Source organism: Mus musculus, chromosome 15, assembly GCF_000001635.26.
Source record: "Mus musculus strain C57BL/6J chromosome 15, GRCm38.p6 C57BL/6J".
Taxonomy (NCBI): domain Eukaryota; kingdom Metazoa; phylum Chordata; class Mammalia; order Rodentia; family Muridae; genus Mus; species Mus musculus.
In genome coordinates, this window is record NC_000081.6 from 35,255,967 (window position 1) to 35,273,215 (window position 17,249).

General features: G+C 42.2%; 2 long non-coding RNA genes across 2 annotated transcripts in view; one reads left to right on the forward strand and one right to left on the reverse strand.

Moving 5' to 3' along the window:
- The window catches only part of Gm33497, a 69,433-nt gene extending 55,096 nt beyond the window's left edge, over positions 1-14,337 (forward strand). The window contains exon 3 of the long non-coding RNA XR_875131.2: positions 12,423-14,337. This is a non-coding gene — a long non-coding RNA (predicted gene, 33497). The remainder of the gene's footprint in view (positions 1-12,422) is intronic.
- The window catches only part of Gm52178, a 90,337-nt gene that overhangs the window by 50,269 nt on the left and 22,819 nt on the right, over positions 1-17,249 (reverse strand). The window lies entirely within an intron of this gene.

The window sequence follows — 17,249 nt, forward strand, 5'->3', positions numbered from 1 at the left end:
CTCAGGTTTGAATTACAGAACAAGACACTCTGAAAGTCCATGTTCAACAAGCAGAACAAACATGCAAAGATGAAACGCAATGGTCTCCCACCCGAGACCTGTTGCCAGCAACAGGAGAAGTGGCTTGTCTGCAGCCAAGTTTGGGGTGCCCTGGAAAGCTTCATCTCTCTCCAGGGAGACAGTTTCCAGAACTCCAATCTCCTCTTGTTGGCAAGAGATTCCTATAATAAATAGACTACATTTCCCAGAAATCTCTTTGCCCAACCCTGGGACTATATTTTAAAGCCTGCTTTTTTGTTGTTGTAGTTGTAGTTGTTGTTAATGTGACAACCTTTTGACATGCCTAGCTGGCTCAGCTCATTTCAAATCTCATCTTATCACTAATGTCCTTGGGTTTGTTTTCAAAGATAAAAGTTCAGTTAGTTGACTGTTCCAGAAACAGAATAACATAACAAGGAGTCCAATATTATTTACACTCAAGGTTATGTACTACCCTTCATTTGAATGAGTGCTCCTTAAACATTAATATGTGTCAGAATGGCTTGAGCTGCTGTTCAAACACAGCCTGCTAGACCTCACCTCCACAGACTGACTCAGTCAGTATGGAGACAGTCCAAGAATGTTCATTGTTTGCCAGTGTCCCAGGGATGCACAGGCTACTGGTCCCTAGATGACACTTTAAGAATTGCTAAGAGGTTGGGAGTGTAGCTTAGTGGCAGAGAACATGTTTAGCGCGTGTGAGGCTCTAGGCTCAAACTCTAGCATCCTCCAACCCCTAAAAGTAAAATCAAATACAGGGGCTAGAGAAACATCTCAGTGATTAAGAGCACTGGCTACTCTTGTAGAAAAGTACCTTGTTCATGTGACGGCAAGCAAGACTCTTGGGAAACACGAACAGGACCATGCACCAGTCTGCCAATCTGTGACTAGAAAGACATCAGGCTTCAAAAAATGGATTTGGCATACGGATTCCTTCCACTAGCTCCTGGGGGTCATGTAAATGGCACTTTCACCTGGATTTTGTCATTCACAGCCTACCTCCTTCAGTACTCATAGTGTATGACGCAGGAACTGGAGTCTCTTGAGAAATAATAATCAAAAAAAACAAAAAACAAAAAACAACAACTCTAAAACAAGTTTGGTTTTCTTTTAATTCCAGGGACATGAAACTCTTTAGGCCATAGTTCACAACTGTCCATTAGCTGAAAACATATATAACAGATAAGACACTATTTTGGTAGAGATCCATCTTCTAACTACCACTAAGCCTGACACTGTGCTTGTCCTTGAATTGAAGAACGATTCCATTTTATTGTTTTGGCCTTGAATGTGGTTATCAATGCTAGTAGCTGAGGGATTCACTTGAAAGAGAGCTATGTTTCCTGATTCACCAATGCCTTTTATTCCAACGAGGGGGTTTCTAGAACACACAGGGGTTTGGGTTTGTAAACTCAAATGTGTGAGAATCTGATTTTCTGATGTGTTTGTTGTTGCTGTTTTGTTCTGCTTTGTTTTGCTTTATAGATACTCTTGGCAATAGTAATTGTAAAAATCCAGACTCAATCTACATTCTGGGGCTGCAGGGAAAGCTGTTGGCTCAGGGACTGCAGCAGGAGACATTGGAACCATCTCTAAATGTGGAGCCAGGGATTAGTGCCCCACTCCCAAGGGCTTTACTCAGTGTTCTCATTTCTAACTATTTGCTGTGCTGCAAATTGAACCCAGGGCCTGGTCTAGGCAATGTACCAGGGAAGGCTGAGAATGCAAGTTAAGAACTTGTGCAGGTGATTCTGTCAGGCTGGGGCAACAATTACAGCCACAGGAGGGCACTTCAATTCTCCTGCCTCAGCCACCATACTAGCTAGGGGTACAGCTACCACCATTTTTAACTTTACTTTTACAAAACTAGAGCGTATGTCTCTCTCTCTCTCTCTCTCTCTCTCTCTCTCTCTCTCTCTCTCTCTCTCTGTGTGTGTGTGTGTGTGTGTGTGTGTGTATTTGTGTCTCTGTGTGTTTGTGTCTGTATGTGTCTGTGTGTGTCTCCATGTCTTGTGTCTCTGTGTGTTTCTGTGTGTCTGTGTCTCCATGTGTGTGTGTCTTTGTATGTGTCTGTGTGTGTGTTTCTGTATCTTTGTCTCTGTGTGTGTCTGTGTGAATACACATGTTACCAGTGCTCTGTATAAACAGTAGTAAATAAAAGCCATTTCAGTTCAGTATGTCAGGCTATTAAGAGACCTGCAGCTGTCAGATCCTCATACTGTAAACAAGAGGTGGAAAATGGAAAATGGGATCCGAAGGGAATGGAAATTTTATGGAAGAAAATTTTATATCCTAAATGTCTGAGAATTGGACTCAAATTATCATCAAGGTGAAAAGAGCCAATAACTGAATAATTCTAGGAAACCTCTGTGGTCCTTTTCTGGACTCTGAAAACATTCAGCCCAAGGACCTCTCCATGAAACAAGTAAATGCAAATGAACTTGTCATTTGTACCATGTGCAAACAGGTAAACACAGGGTAGGGGCTGTTTGCATATGTATGAGATTTTAGGTGTATGGACACACACCTCACACCCCCAAAATTCTCCACAAGGGAGTATCTCTGTTCAGGTCAGAAGCAGGCGTCCTTCCCTTCATTCAGCCAAGCATTGTGCCTCCTGTGCATCTTACTACTCTGTCCCTCTGTCTTCATGATAACATCACTGCAGGTCAGGTCACCAGGAACTGCTGCACGGATGACGGAAGCTGACCCCTGACTTGTCTTCAGGCTACTAGTCTTCTCTAAACTTCAATAACAATCCAGACTTCCTAAAATAAAATCTGTTCATGGCAACCTCCAGTTAAAGTCATTAGTGGAGGACTGGCACAGTGGCGTTTGCCTGTAATCCCAGCTCTTGGGAAGAAGAAGGAGGAAGATGACTTTAACCCAGGGACTCTGAGAAAACGGACATAGCCTTTATTAGCCAGCTCGCCATAGCTCTCAGAATGAGCCTTTACTAGGTCCTGGGGCTATGGCTACTTCTGACCACTCCAGGCCAATCTCATGGGACTGCTTCTCCATCCATACGCTCACCTTTTTCTTGGTCCTGTGCCAGATGACTTTCCATTACTGTAGCATGTATTAGAGGAATTGCCTTAAAAGGAGGAAAGGTGAATCATTGGTATACCCTCAGTGCTGCAGGCTCTGGCCATGACTAACCAGCCTTCGCCAGGGCCTCACTGTGATATGGAGTTTGAGGTGGAACATGCCTTATCTTATGATTTGGAGATTCTTAAATGTTCTATTGCTTTCCAATAACATCAAACTAAAAACCAAAACTCTGATATGTGGGCTTTTGGACTATTACAACCCATTGCTCTTACTGCTCTTGCTTGGTTTCTGCTGCTGCAATAAACACTATCACCAAAAGCAACCCAAGGAGGAAGGGTTTTATTGCATCTTGCACTTATGGGCAACAGTCCATTACTGAGGGCAGACAGGGAGGAAGCTGGAAGCAGGAGCTGAAGCAGAGATCACAAAGGAACACTGCTCACTGATGTGCCCAGGATCACCTTTAATTACCTTTCTTATACAGCCCACGTCCACTTGACTAAGGACAGCACCACAGCCAGAGGGCTAAGGCATCCCACATCCATCATCAATCACGAAAATAATCTACAGGGATGCCCATAGGCCAATCTGATGGAGACAATTCCTCACCTGAGTTGCCCTCTTCCCAGACATGTCAAGGGCCAAGAATGGTCATCACACAAGGTCTTTGTTCACGCTGTGGCCACACTCACATTTCTAACATCCTCAAAGACTATGTGCTATTCTTTTTCTTTTTTAATTTTTTATTAGACATTTTATTTATTTACATTTCAAATGTTTTCCCTTTTCCTAGTTTCCTCCTTGAAAATCCCCTATCCCCTCCCCACTAAGTCTACTCTCCAACCCACCCACTCCTGCTTCCTGGCCTTGGCATTCCCCTATACTGGGGCATAGAATCTTCTCAAGACCAAGGGCCTCTCCTCCCATTGATGGTCGACTAGGCCATCCTCTGCCTCATATGCAGCTAGAGACACAACTCCCACCATGTATTTTCTTTGATTGGTGGTTTAGTCCCAGGGAGCTCTGGAGGTACTGGCAAGTTTATATTGTTGTTCCTTCTATAGGGCTGCAGCCCCTTTAGCTCCTTGGGTACTTTCACTAGCTCCTTCATTGGGAACACTGTTCCCTGTCCAATGGATGACTGTGAACACCCACTTTGGTATTTGCCAGGCAGTGGCAGAGCCTAACAGGAAACAGCTATATCAGGCTCCTGTCAGCAAAATCTTGTTGGCATCTGTAATAGTATCTGGGTTTGGTGGTTGTTTATGGTATGGATCTCCGGGTGGGGCAGCCTCTGGATGGTCATTCCTTCAGGCTCTGCTGCGAACTTTGTCTTTGTAACTCCCTCCAAGTGTATTTTGTTCCCCCTTCTAAGAAGGATCCAAGTATCCACACTTTGGTCTTCCTTCTTCTTGAGTTTCATGTGTTTTGCAAATTGTATCTTGGGTATTCTAAGTTTCTGGGCTAATATCCACTTACCAGTGAGTGCATATCATGAGAGTTCTTTTGTAATTGGGTTACCTCACTCAGGCTGATATCCTCCAGATCCATCCATTTGCCTAAGAATTTCATAAATTCATTGTTCTTAATAACTAAGTAGTACTCCATTGTGTAAATGTACCACATTTTCTGTATCCATTCCTCTGTTGGGGGACATCTGGGTTCTTTTCAGCTTCTGGTTATTATAAATAAGGCTGCTATGAACATAGTGGAGCATGTGTCTTTATCACAAGTTGAGCATCTTCTGGGTATATTGCCAGGAGAGGTATTGCTGGATTCTCCAGTAGTACTATGTCCAATTTTTTGAGGAACTGCCAAACTGATTTCCAGAGTGGTTGTACCAGCTTGCAATCCCACCAGCAATGGAGAAGTGTTTTTCTTTCTCCACATCCTCACCAGCATCTGCAGTCACCTGAATTTTTGATCTTAGCCATTCTGACTTGTGTGAGGTAGAATCTCAGGGTTGTTTTGATTTGCATTTCCCTGATGATTAAGGATGTTGAACATTTTTTAGTTGCTTGTCAGCCATTCAGTATTCCTCAGGTGAGAATTCTTTGTTTAGCTCTGTACCCCATTTTTAATAGGGTTATTTGGTTTTCTGGAGTCCAACTTCTTGAGTTCGTTATATATATTGGACATTAGCCCCCTATCAGATTTAGGATTGGTAAAGATCTTTTCCTAATCTGTTGGTTGCCTTTTTGTCTTATTGACAGTGTCCTTTGCCTTACAGAAGCTTTTCAATTTTATGAGGTCCCATTTGTCAATTCTCGATCTTACAGCACAAGCCAATGCTGTTCGATTCAGGAATTTTTCCCCTGTGCCCATATCTTTGAGGATCTTCCCCACATTCTTCTCTATAAGTTTCGGTGCCTCTAGCTTTATGTGGAGTTCCTTGATCCACTTAGACTTGAGTTTTGTACAAGGAGATAAGAATGGATCAATTTGCATGATAACCACCAGTTGAGTCAGCAACATTTGTTGAAAAATACTGTCTTTTTTTCCACTGGATGGTTTTAGCTCCTTTGTCAAAGATCAAGTGAGCATAGGTGTGTGGCTTCATTTCTGGGTCTTCAATTCTACTCCATTGATCTACCTGTCTGTCGCTGTACCAGTGCCATGCAGTTTTTATCACAATTGCTCTGTAGTACAGCTTGACATCAGGGATAGTGATTCCGAAATAGGTTCTTTTAGTGCTGAGAATAGTTTTTGCTATCCTAGGTTTTTTGTTATTCCAGATGAATTTGCAAATTGCCCTTTCTAACTCAGTGAAGAATTGAGTTGGAATTTTGGTGGAGATTGCATTGAATCTGTAGATTGCTTCCTTCAAGGAAGACATTTTTACTATACTAATCCTGCCAACCCATGAGCATGGGAGATCTTTTCATCTTCTGAGATCTCTTTCGATTTCTTTCTTCAGAGACTTGAAGTTCTTATCATACAGATCTTTCACTTCCTTAGTTAGAGTCACACCTAGGTATTTTATATTATTTGTGACCATTGTGAAGGGTGTTGTTTCCCTAATTTCTTTCTCTGCCTGTTTATCCTTTGTGTAGAGAAAGGCCACTGATTTGTTTGAGTTAATTTTATATCCAGCTACTTCACTGAAGTTCTTTATCAGGTTTAGGAGTTCCCTGGTGGAATTTTTAGGGTCACTTATATATACTATCATATCATCTGCAAATAGTGATATTTTGACTTCTTCCTTTCCAAATTGTATCCCTTTGATCTCCTGTTGTTATCTAGTTGCTCTGGCTAGGACTTCAAGTACAATGTTGAATAGGTAGGGAGAAAGTGGGCAGCCTTGTCTAGTCCCTGATTTTAGTGGGATTGCTTCATGTTTCTTTCCATTGAGTTTAATGTTGGCTACTGGTTTGCAGTATATTGCTTTTATTATGATTAGGTATGGGTCTTGAATTCATGGTCTGTCCAAGACTTTTATCATAAATTGGTGTTGGATTTATTTCAAATGCTTTCTCAGTATCTAATGAGATGTTCATGTGGTTTTTGTCTTTGAGTTTGTTGATATAGTGGATTATGTTGATGGATTTCCATATATTGAACCATATCTGCATCCCTGGGATGAAGCCTACTCGATCATGATGGATGATCATTTTGACGTGTTCTTGGATTTGGTTTGCGAGAATTTTATTGAGTATTTTTGCATCGATATTCATAAAGGTTATTGGTCTGCAGTTCTCTTTCTTTGTTGTGTCTTTGTGTGGTTTAGGTATCAGAGTAATTGTGGCTTCATAGAACAATTTCAGTAGAGTACTGTCTGTTTCTATTTTGTGAAATAGTTTGAGAAGAATCAGACTTAGGTCCTCTTTGAAGGTCTGATAGAACTCTGCACTAAACCCATCTGGTCCTGGCCTTTTTTTGGCTGGGAGACTATTACTGACTGTTTCTATTTCTTTAGGAGATATGGGAATGTTTAGATCATTAATCTGAATTAACTTTGGTACCTGGTATCTGTCTAGAAAATTGTCCGTTTCATCCAGCTTTTCAAGTTTTGTTGAGTATAGGGTTTTTTAGTAGGATCTGATATTGTTTTGGATTTCCTCAGATTCTGTTGTTATGTCTCCCTTTTCATTTCTGATTTTCTTAATTAGGCTACTGTCTCTGTGCCCTCTAGTTAGTCTGGCTAAAGGTTTAATCTATCTTGTTGATTTTCTCAAAGAACCACCTCCTGGTTTGGTTGATTCTTTGTATAGTTCTTTTTGTTTCTGCTTGGTTGGTTTCAGCCCTGAGTTTGATTTCCTGCTGTCTACTTCTCTTGGGTGAATTTGCTTCCTTTTGTTTTAGAGCTTTTTGGTGTGCTGTCAACCTTCTAGTGTATGATATCTCCAGTTTCTTTTTGGAGGCACCCATAGCTATGAGTTTTCCTCTTAGGACTATTTTCATTGTGTCCCATAAGTTTGGATGTGTTGTGGCTTCATTTTTATTAAACTCTAAAAGTTCTTTAATTTCTTTCTTTATTTCTTTCTTGACCAAGTTATCATTGAGTAGAGTATTGTTCAGCTTCCACATGTATGTTGGCTTTCTATTATTTATGCTGTTATTGAAGATCAGCCTTAGTCTGTGGTGATCTGATAGGATGCATGGGACAATTTCAATATTTTTGTATCTGTTGAGGCCTGTTTTGTGACCAATTATATGGTCAGTTTTGGAGAAGGTCCTGTGAGGTGCTAAGAAGAAGGTATATCCTTTTGTTTTAGGATACAATGTTCTGTAGATACTTGCTAAATCCATTTGTTTCATAACTGACTCTGTCACAGGGTGTCACCCCTTCCTCTCCAGCCTCCACATAGTGTCTTTGGTTGGACCAGTTTCTGGCCTAATCATCTTTGGGCAAGACACCATGATCAGTTTCTATCAGAAAATATTTAGAAACTCGCTGGTGAGGCAAAGAATAATGTGGGCTCTCTTGCCTTATGCTTATGGATCAAATGTAAGCCCCTAGCTCCTGCTGCAGGGCCAGCCTTGCTTGCCTGCTGCCACTCTCCCCACTATGATGGTCATGGACTCTCCCTCTGAATGATAAGTGTAGTCCTCACCCTGAATCAAGGAAACATCTCCTTGCAACAGAAGGAGATCATTACAACTACAACCTACCAAAATTCAGAGTCTAGAGCCCAGTCCCAAAGGAGAGATCTACAAAACAACTCCTGTACCTAAGGCTCAAGGAACATTGAGCAGGAGGAGGCAGGAAGATTGTAAGAGCCAGAGGATCAGGGAGCTTGCTATGAAATGGTGACTTCCAGTAAAACCAGAAGCCATACCCATAGTCTCACCAACATGACAGCCTAAAACTGAGTTAAATAAGGATGACACCAGGAGACGTGTCAAAGTAGGAACAGACCACATGTCAGCAAACCTACATAAAGACCACAAGCAGAAGAGGAATGCTGAGAGTGGGAGAGAAATAGTATTGTTACCCAATATTAAACAGTCAGCTTTGAAAATACACATACAAATAACATTATACAGTCCAAGCAGGTTATAGTTAGGAATAGGTGTGTGTGTGTGTGTACATGCATGTAACAGCAATTAATAAAACACGAGGCCATGAATTGAAAGAGAGCAAGGAGAGGTGTGTGAGAGGATTTGAAAGGAGGAAAAGGAAAGGAGAAGTGATATTATTATAATCTCAAAAAATAAAAATAATAATGATTAAGACGGTTTGGATCATCTTTCTATGGGTGTGGCATGAAACAAGTATTCCATAAGTGTTCTTGATTCCTTTCAGAAAGTTTTACATCACATTCTTCAACCAACACAAACGACAGTAAGAAATATGTGTTCAGAATGAAATCGTACCTTCTCCAGTCAGCAAAACCTTACGTAACTTTTCTGCATGGTAGAAAATTGTGAAGGAAGTTGGCCTAAAGAAGAGGCAAAGTACACAATGCATGAGAGCACTGTGCTTAAAGACTTTCTGGGATCCAGGGGCTTTAAACACAATACAACATTCCTTTAGCGTTATCATTATTATTATTATTTTTTTTTTTGCAAAAATAGAAGACAATGAAAGATCAGTGTTTTTTAACCTTCTGACATATTGCTAATACAAACCTGCCTGGTACCTACTTCTTCATAACCAGGGACAAAAATCTTCAGCCTGTTGACCTTTCTCCACTCATCTGTCATAGAACCACACACACTCAAACATACACACACACACGCGCACACACACACACACACACACACACACATGCACACTCACACATACACACACATGCACACTCACTCACACACACATGCTCACTCACACACACACACACACACACACACACACATACACACTTACACACACACACTCACACACACACCTGTATGTCTAGTTACAGCACAACGTTTTCAGATATGTGTACATTGCACATGGTTGTTCCCTGTTTCTTCTGCTGTTTTCCCGTGAGTTTATTTTATGTTTTAATTTCACATCTGCTTTTTTTCACTTAACAGAACATTTTGAGCATAATGCATAATATGAATAGTAGCTTCCCTACTATTTATAAATTCCATTTCTAATTATACATGGATGGGCCATTCTGCAATAGTTTTCTCTGGACAACAGTAGTGAACCGTTTAGACCCTGTGTGAAACAAACTATTTTATCTCCATGTGACTTAAGGAAAGTTGCTTAAATCTTTCAACCTCTGTTTATTAGTCTGTACAATGGAACAATGATTCCTACATCAAAGCCTTCCTTTGAGGATCAAGAGAGATCACACACATAAAGTCTCCATGACTTTACCATCTGCTAGAACCTTTTATTAATAGTTATCCTGAACTACAATCTTGTCCCTATATTTCCAGCTACCCAATGGTTTTTCAGAGATTAAAAGAGAATTTAAGAGAGATGATGGGATGGCAGAAAGCTTGGGAGCAGGAAGGCTTCTGCTGGCTCTGTGATAGCCCTGCCCCCTACCCCCACCCCAATCTTACATCTGTAGAAGCAGTAGGGGTTCCCAGGCTGACATTCCATTCCCAGGTAGCTCACTGCCAGTGTGTGTGGGCTGTGCCCACCTGCTCCCTCACACAACCTCAAGTCACACTGACTCCCTCAGGATGAGAGAAGCCACTGGGGGAGGGACTTGGAAGCAGCTGGGAATGCCTGATAACTTTCCTTGTCCCTGAGAGCCTCTTGGCTGTCTCTCTTCAGCCTTTCAAAGAAGAGCTGATCCCTCCACAGAAATGTGAAACTTGTATGAGTCCAATAAATCACTGATAGGCACTCTGGGAGCGTGGGCAGTAAAGAGGACAAAGGTCAGCCTCTCCTGTCTCCAAGGGACTAATGTCACGTTTGCTCTCTGCTTCCCTACTCCCAAGATGCCTTCTGCTGCCCCTTGAAAACTCCTGAAGCATTTCACATAGTGGAGCACTCCCTAGGTCTTGCTGTTCTATGACACCACTCACTCCTGGGTCAGCCCCTAATTCTATGCAGGCTCCATCTTCACCTCCCTAGTCCCCCATTTCTCTACTTGACCTCTGAGTTCCTTAGAGCACAGCTGTAATCCCTGTCCTCAATTTGAACTCTCCACGTGAAGTAATCTCTTTCCATCCTTTGAAACAGTATCTATGTCTCCATTGCTGTCTTCAGCTCAGACTTTGAGACTTGCTCTGATGCATCCAATACCATGGATACAAAAGGCCTGTTTGGTCATTTCAGAAAGCATCTGTAATTTAGCATGTCCAAAATTTGGGATATTGACCCCTCCGTTTGTGTTCTCCCCAGTGTTCCTTCATCCAGCACTTTACTTAGTAACTCTCAGTGGCATGAGAGTTCGTGCACACCTGAGAGCTAAGAGCTAATCACCCTGGGCTCTTTTCCCACATCTTCTCTGTCCTATTTACAACAACTCCCTCTTCATTCCTCCTCTGTCACTGCTCCCATCTTCCTTCTGTCATCGTTGTGACAATGTCCCATCCAAGCCTTCCCTCTTGAGCCCTTTACACAGAAACCAGAGAACATTTAAAATACAGTATCAAGGCATTGTGTTTTAATTTTACACAAAAGCACTTTCAGAGATGCTCACTTTAAGCCTCACAACTCTGAAATTATTAACTTATTTTACACATAAGGGAACTTCGGCTTGAGGAGATAAAATGGTTTGCTCACTTTGACAGAACGATAATAGATAAAGTTAGAGTCTGACTCAGTCTGAGGCTAAAGAGATGGTACAGTGGGTAGGGTGCTTATACTCCTGAAAACAGCTCCCAGCTCCAGGGTATCAGAATCGGATGGGTTCTTCTGGCCTCTGTGAGCTCCAACACTCAATGCTCATAAACACGCAGAAATATACACACACATAGACATAAGAATAAAATAAATCTTTAAAAATGTTATTTAAAAATATGAATGAATGTAAGCGCAAAACTCAAAGCTTTTCAATCACTGCTGGCTCACCTTTTGCAGCAGAGCAACTGCCACACCCCTCCCCCACGTAGCCCCGCCCCCTTCTCCAGGACTCTCTGTCAGCATCTCTGCTGTTCACTGTGTCCTAGACAGACTTGTCTTGCACTCCTCCTGCCTGGGCATCTTTGTTCAAACGTCCTTCTCTGTCTGGGTAAGTGGTTTTGATCACTTCTGTAAGCTTCTCCCGCCTCACCTTTCAGCACTGGGCCCAAATGGCACTTTCTTACCAAGAGAACTTTTCCTAACTTCTGATTTAAATTATTTTATGATGTTGCCCTTTCTTTCTCTGTTCTGCACTTTCCTAACACTTACAGATAGTTTAATCTTTAGCCTTTCCAGAAATATAAGCTCTGTGAGAGCCCAGACCATGCTTACTTTACTCAACCCCACATCTTCTGAGCTTATCATCAGTAGATGCTTAATTAGTTAAAATCTGGCCGGATATAGCTCAGTGCTAAAGCTTGTGCTTAGTATGTGTGACACACCAACTGGCTTCAGTCCCCAGAACCAAAAGCCAAAGAAACAAAAAGCCACTAATCAAATAAACAAGTTTATTTATTTACCTTTATGGGAAAGGGATTTTTTGCACATTGTTAAGAAAACAACTACATTCTCCAATAAATAGAAAGGTAACTAATACCAGTTAACAATTTGCAACACTGAAATAAACAAAGAGTAGAACATTCTATTATATTAAGTAATCAGGTAAACTGAAAAAAAAAAAAATAAAGACATGACACAGCCTATTTTAATACCCAAAAATTAAAAAGTAAGGGATCCAGGAGAATCATTGGCAAAATTTAATAATGTTCCAGATTATTTTATCATCAAACTTTTATCTTTTTTTTTTTAACATTGTGCATGCATTCGTGCGTCAAATGTCTTTGTCAGTCTCTTCTTCACTTTATTTTTTCAGACAGGATCTCTCCCTGATCTGGAACTCACAGACTTGGCTAGACTGGCCAGCATGTCCCAGAACTCTGCGCATCCCAGCCAGGCACACCCAGCGTGGATGGCACACCCAGCGTGAGTGGATGTCGGGATCTAGACCCAGTGCCTCAGGCTTCAGGGCAGGCAGTTTAACCTGCTGGGCCATCGCTAACACCCAGGAATGTCTTATATACTGAAACTTTCACATATACTGAGAGCTTGATTTCTTTAAAAATGTGTTAGTTTAAGCTTCTTCTATAGCCACATGGTGAACGTGCTTTGCAAATTGCAACAAAATCAGAAAAGTGTGCCCAGTAGAATTCTCTCTTCCTTCACATCATTTCGTCAGAAACAGAAGAAAAAAAAATGTAAATTGCCTAAATGGGAGGAGAGAAGCTGTTGTTTGTTTTCACGAAGTTAATCCAGTCTGTAAAGCAGTAAGGCAAAGCCATACTCTTAGCCAGAGTTGCATAATCTTCAAAGAAGAGTCCCTGGAGAGTCATAAGCAGAATTGTTGATTCAACACCCACACGTGCTATGCAAGACTCTTGGCCTGTGCCCAGCCTGCTTGGGACAAGGTATTCACAAGCTCCTGCACACTGCCAAGGAGAGGGGACGCCAGGTAAGGACATTTCACACAGCCATTTGGGTTCAAAACGTTTGCCCCACATTCACTCACTCACTCAGACATAAAACTAAATCCCTTTCCACACCTCCATGTGACCAAACCCAAGGGAAGATCCCTCCACAACAGGCAAAAATTCCTATCTCTGCTTGGGAACAAAGAATCCATGACTAGAGACAGTCTTCCAGGGCAGTGAAGGGCTTTAGAGTCCACAGGCTGAGGCACCGGGGTCCCTCTCTCCAGACAGGCCTCGGGCCTCTGCATTCTAACCACCAGAAGCCCAGGGTTGAGGGCAAGGCTCAGCTGAGAAAGCGTTGAGCCACAGCACACTACTCCAAACACAACTGAATTCAGTAGGCTAGAATGCCTAGAAATTCTGTTTCTTCAGTTTCTAGCCATCCAAATGTCTTTACAATGATTTGATACATTTAGGTTAAAACTGTTTTAGTGCTTGACTGCTCAGTGAAGCCAATTAAAAACAGATGCACTAAGTTATCTATGGGGGAGACTGTCCTCAGGTAAGGGCTCTTGCATGATGGCCTGGGTTGGATCACCAGGCCCCATATAGCAGGACATTTCCCCAAGTTATGCTGTGACCTCTGCATGTGCACCATGGCACACATGAGCAAACACACACATACAAACAAATAATAAACAAACAAACAAACAAAATATAAGTAAAACTTAAAGAAAGATCTGTAGGTTTGGCTATGCGTAAGCACACTCATACAGGTACACACACACACACCCTACTCACACAGCAAGGAGCTTCAAATTATCTCATCTGTTTGCTTGCACAGGCCCAAATTGCTCAACTGTGGGTTTCATGTTGCCACTATTGACGTGTTAATTATATCGGGTTGTATTTCATCCTTTCAAACTGTCCTCATGGCTCTTTAAGAAGAATGGATTTCTAACTGTGAGTTCTCCACACAGGCTGGTGGAACCAGCAGTGTATGCTTGGGGGCATTGGAGAGCTAAAGGCGCTGATAGACTGAGCAAGTGCCTTAAAGACAGATAAGACGAGGCGCAGTGGCCAGGGGTGACAGAACATTCCTGAACACTAGGAGATGAATCTGTTTTCATCCAGCACTGTCTCATTTATGTGTTATGTGACACCAAGTTCCTGACTTTGGACTGCAGCCTTGATGGATAAGTGACAGACCCTTAAACTCTCTCTCTCTCTGAGGTTTGACTTCCCCGCAGAAGTGAAGAAGTACCCACCCCCCAAGGCAAGGCCGATGCACTCAAAGTGAGTGTGCAAACTGACAAATTTACTTCCTTATTCTTGGAAGCTACTTGAATGTTAATTATTTTATTATTTGAGTAAATTTTGTGAAATGCAAAAAAAATTTATTAATACTGACTATGTGTGTGTAATTTTAAAATCTGAGTCTTATAAAAGTTGTCCTCCAATGGGTGTATCCATCACTCTTGTATCACCAGACACCCACTGAGAGAGCACCCATCTGTGAACATCAATCCAGCTCTTCTATACACCCTACTACCCACTCTTCCTTCCTACCTATGGCTATCCCACACTTAAAGGGTCTTTTGTCCATTCTCTTACCTTCGGCAGCATTTTCAGAGTCTGAGGCTGGAGAGCAAATGACTTCTGTTCCCATTTCAGAGACCCTCGGCTGTATATTGAGTTCCTGTTCAGAGCAGCGGCTCCACAGGGCTTCCTCACTGTTTAAAGGCATTCCCCCAACTGTTGTGGCATTAATAAGCCCGAGAAAGCTCAAGTATGGAAGTTTCTTCAAAATACAGCACGTGGGGCAGCTAAACTAGCTAAGAATGTTTCACTAAGCGTGACTACCTGTGGTTCATGCTCAGGACCCACAATGTAGAAGAAGAAAACTGACTCCCTCCTGCAAGCTACCTCAGACCTCCACCTGACACAAAAGTACACACACACACACACACACACACACACACACACACACACACACACACAGGAGATGAATAAGTAAATAAAGTGATTAAAATTTTAATGAATAATTAAATGAAGTATAAAAACTTCAGCTGCCAACTTTGTTGTAAACCTGCTGGGAAAGATGCAAACATATAAAAAAAGAAGGCAAGAGGCAAGCTATGTGGAGTCAGTCTCTACCAGAGATGAGCCCGCTTGCTTTCCCTATGCCCTCTGAATACCACTCTTAATTATTATACATCCAATAAACACTAAGGTCAACACTTCACACTCTGGGGATCTCAAATTAAACAGTCAGACTAAGGTCTCTGTTGCACTTTCTAAGTAATGGCATGGTAAAGATTCGTACTAGGTGAGAAATAAACATGACCATGTAATTTAAAAAACATAGGCACATGTGCACACATGCGCACACTCACACTCACAGGATAAATAGTAATGAAACTGGAACAGGGAGGCAGATGCATGTATGCTCTGTGTACTTTGAATATGTTCAGAATTTTCCACATAAATAAAAACTAGGAATGTTTTTATTAAAAACAAAAGAAGGTAGGCTTGGAGAGGGATGAGGAACCAGGAGGCTTGAGGCCCTCAGAGAAGGACACTGTGGGGACAAAGAAGTCTGAGGGAAAGAGCCCTGTCTCTCCTGTTCATTGCTTATAACATATGATCCTGTGTGTAACTTTTTACTTCTTTTACTTCCCCGCCCCCTTCCTGACTTTTCAGTTGAATTTGAATTTTCTCCATTGAATGTTCTAACTATAACAGCAAGCTAACACTTCTATGTATTTGCCCAGATCACTATCTTAATACTTACCATTCCGAGAGGAAGAGAATTAGAAGGTAAACAGGGTTTAAATGTGTCCCAGGCCAGCTCCACTCATACCCAGAAGTGACTTCAGAGAGGTACCCACAAACCCAAGCTAAAATTGCTTAAGAAATTTCCACATGAAGATTGTTGTGTTCCCAGAAATGGCTCTCATCAAACAAAAAACTGGGGGGTTGGGGAGGTAGGTTAGTGAATAGCCTTCATGTGTACACGGAGTTCTCCACCACGGCCTGGGGGTGTCAGAAAATGGCCTGCAAACTCATGGAAATTAGCAGTAATGAGACATAAACAGTCAAACCTCAAAATAACATCTCTGGCCTTTAGAATCAACAGAGCTCTCCTGTCAGCCTGCACCTGGCCTGCCCCACTGGATCTGGGAGCCAGTGGGGTTTTAGGCCCTTTTAACAGCTGCCAAGAGCACATTACTCACGGCCAGGATGCTGGCCTTTTATGTTGCCACAGTGGACCAGCGTTGTTTGGGCCTGGTGGAATCCATTGATGGTTTTTTCTCAGGGCTTCAGCTTTGCTGTCTGATTTTCCCACAAGCCCCAGTGTGTTGAAATGTTACCCATGTATGCTGAGCGACAGCTTCAGGCTCCTGTGCTGGCCCTCAGCCACACTCACCACCTAGCCATATACTCTGGTCTACGGAGAGGTAGAGCAAGGAGCTGGAGTTAGACCAGGAGAAGATCATAGCCTCAGCTTGGGATACTGTGATTCCCCTTGTCAGTGCTTGAGTTATTAGCATAAGGGTAGAGCTGGGAGGTACTAGTTGGACATGAAAATCATCCCCTAAAACCAACTCCTAGAAGCGAAAATGAGCCTAATTGTAACACGGATTGAAGCATACCCTTGAAACACATTAGGGAGTCAGTTGTTACATGAATAGGTGGGTGTATCATGTTTTCAAATTCCTAGGTCTAGTTAATAATATCCCCTGTGTTTCCAAGCTGCAGATTAGTCTGCTGTGACTGACTCTGGGGTTCAATCCTAGAGAATCATTACAGCAAGTCATCATGGTTTATTATAATTATTTTTATTGACCTGTGCTGTCTTCTCTTCTGGGCCTTCAGTATTTTGAAAGCAGGGGTTAAATCTGCCTTATTAACTATTATGTCTTTGAGGTATAGCCTGAAGAAAGCCTGCAAGTCTCTCCTAAATGAATAAATAGACTATTTGTCTTCAAATTGCTGCAGGCTATGAGGACCTACAGGAATTCATACTGCACAGGCCTCTGTTAGCTGGAGCTAAGCCACTTCCAGCTGCTTCCTCCTTTCTCCTTTCCCCTAACACCAGGGGTTAGAACACTTCCCTATAAGGACTTGGGATATAATCAGTTGTAAAGTACCTGCCTAGCTTGCATGGTGGGGCTCCATTACAGACAAGTGTGTCCAGGTGGCACCAGTCTAACACTGTGACATAAGGG